Raw genomic sequence first — 2,747 nt, forward strand, 5'->3', positions numbered from 1 at the left:
GGCGTGTGTGTGTGGGCGTGTGTGTGTGTGTGTGTGTGTGTGGGCTGTGGTGTGGGCGTGTGTGTGTGGGCGTGTGTGTGTGGGCGTGTGTGTGTGGGCGTGTGTGTGTGGGCGTGTGTGTGTGGGCTGTGGTGTGTGTGTGGGCTGTGGTGTGTGTGTGGGCTGTGGTGTGTGTGTGGGCTGTGGTGTGTGTGTGGGCTGTGGTGTGTGTGTGGGCTGTGGTGTGTGTGTGGGCTGTGGTGTGTGTGTGGGCTGTGGTGTGTGTGTGGGCTGTGGTGTGTGTGTGGGCTGTGGTGTGTGTGTGGGCTGTGGTGTGTGTGTGGGCTGTGGTGTGTGTGTGGGCTGTGGTGTGTGTGTGGGCTGTGGTGTGTGTGTGGGCTGTGGTGTGTGTGTGGGCTGTGGTGTGTGTGTGGGCTGTGGTGTGTGTGTGGGCTGTGGTGTGTGTGTGGGCTGTGGTGTGTGTGTGGGCTGTGGTGTGTGTGTGGGCTGTGGTGTGTGTGTGGGCGTGTGTGTGTGGGCGTGTGTGTGTGGGCGTGTGTGTGTGGGCTGTGGTGTGTGGGCGTGTGTGGGCTGTGGTGTGTGGGCGTGTGTGTGTGTGGGCGTGTGTGTGTGGGCGTGTGTGTGTGTGGGCGTGTGTGTGTGTGGGCGTGTGTGTGTGTGGGCGTGTGTGTGTGTGGGCGTGTGTGTGTGTGGGCTGTGGTGTGTGGGCTGTGGTGTGTGGGCTGTGGTGTGTGGGCTGTGGTGTGTGGGCGGTGGTGTGTGGGCGTGTGTGGGCGTGTGTGTGTGTGGGCGTGTGTGTGTGGGCGTGTGTGTGTGGGCGTGTGTGTGTGGGCGTGTGTGTGTGTGGGCGTGTGTGTGTGTGGGCGTGTGTGTGTGTGGGCTGTGGTGTGTGGGCTGTGGTGTGTGGGCTGTGGTGTGTGGGCTGTGGTGTGTGGGCGTGTGTGGGCGTGTGTGGGCGTGTGTGGGCGTGTGTGGGCGTGTGTGGGCGTGTGTGGGCGTGTGTGGGCGTGTGTGGGCGTGTGTGGGCGTGTGTGGGCGTGTGTGGGCGTGTGTGGGCGTGTGTGGGCGTGTGTGGGCGTGTGTGGGCGTGTGTGGGCGTGTGTGGGCGTGTGTGGGCGTGTGTGGGCGTGTGTGGGCGTGTGTGGGCGTGTGTGGGCGTGTGTGGGCGTGTGTGGGCGTGTGTGGGCGTGTGTGGGCGTGTGTGGGCGTGTGTGGGCGTGTGTGGGCGTGTGTGGGCGTGTGTGGGCGTGTGTGGGCGTGTGTGGGCGTGTGTGGGCGTGTGTGGGCGTGTGTGGGCGTGTGTGGGCGTGTGTGGGCGTGTGTGGGCGTGTGTGGGCGTGTGTGGGCGTGTGTGGGCGTGTGTGGGCGTGTGTGGGCGTGTGTGGGCTGTGGTGTGTGTGTGGGCGTGTGTGGGCGTGTGTGGGCGTGTGTGGGCGTGTGTGGGCGTGTGTGGGCGTGTGTGGGCGTGTGTGGGCGTGTGTGGGCGTGTGTGGGCGTGTGTGGGCGTGTGTGGGCGTGTGTGGGCTGTGGTGTGTGTGTGTGTGGGCGTGTGTGTGTGTGTGTGTGTGGGCTGTGGTGTGTGTGGGCTGTGGTGTGTGTGTGTGTGTGTGGGCTGTGGTGTGTGGGCTGTGGTGTGTGTGTGTGTGTGTGTGGGCTGTGGTGTGTGTGTGGGCTGTGGTGTGTGTGTGTGTGTGTGGGCTGTGGTGTGTGTGTGGGCTGTGGTGTGTGTGTGTGTGTGTGGGCTGTGGTGTGTGTGTGGGCTGTGGTGTGTGTGTGGGCTGTGGTGTGTGTGTGTGTGTGTGTGTGTGTGTGTGTGTGTGTGTGTGTGTGTGTGTGTGTGTGTGTGTGTGTGTGTGTGTGTGTGTGTGTGTGTGTGTGTGTGTGTGTGTGTGTGGGCTGTGGTGTGTGTGGGCTGTGGTGTGTGTGTGTGTGTGTGTGTGTGTGTGTGTGTGTGTGTGTGTGTGTGTGGGCTGTGGTGTGTGTGTGTGTGTGTGTGTGGGCTGTGGTGTGTGTGTGGGCTGTGGTGTGTGTGTGTGTGTGTGTGTGTGGGCTGTGGTGTGTGTGTGGGCTGTGGTGTGTGTGTGTGTGTGTGGGCTGTGGTGTGTGTGTGGGCTGTGGTGTGTGTGTGTGTGTGTGTGTGGGCTGTGGTGTGTGTGTGGGCTGTGGTGTGTGTGTGGGCTGTGGTGTGTGTGTGTGTGTGTGGGCTGTGGTGTGTGTGTGGGCTGTGGTGTGTGTGTGGGCTGTGGTGTGTGTGTGTGTGTGTGTGTGTGTGTGTGTGTGTGTGTGTGTGTGTGTGTGTGTGGGCTGTGGTGTGTGTGTGTGTGTGTGTGGGCTGTGGTGTGTGTGTGTGTGTGTGTGTGTGTGTGGTGTGTGTGTGTGTGGGCTGTGGTGTGTGTGTGGTGTGTGTGTGTGTGGGCTGTGGTGTGTGTGTGGTGTGTGTGTGTGGGCTGTGGTGTGTGTGTGGTGTGTGTGTGTGTGGGCTGTGGTGTGTGTGTGTGTGTGTGTGTGTGGGCTGTGGTGTGTGTGTGTGTGTGTGTGTGTGGGCTGTGGTGTGTGTGTGTGTGTGTGGGCTGTGGTGTGTGTGTGTGTGTGTGGGCTGTGGTGTGTGTGGGCTGTGGTGTGTGTGTGTGTGTGTGTGTGTGTGTGTGTGTGTGTGTGTGTGTGTGTGTGGGCTGTGGTGTGTGTGTGTGTGTGTGGGCTGTGGTGTGTGTGTGTGTGTGTGGGCTGTGGTGTGTGTGTGGGCTGTG

The sequence above is a fragment of the Heterodontus francisci genome, unplaced genomic scaffold (assembly GCF_036365525.1).
Source record: "Heterodontus francisci isolate sHetFra1 unplaced genomic scaffold, sHetFra1.hap1 HAP1_SCAFFOLD_376, whole genome shotgun sequence".
In the NCBI taxonomy this organism is placed as follows: Eukaryota; Metazoa; Chordata; class Chondrichthyes; order Heterodontiformes; family Heterodontidae; genus Heterodontus; species Heterodontus francisci.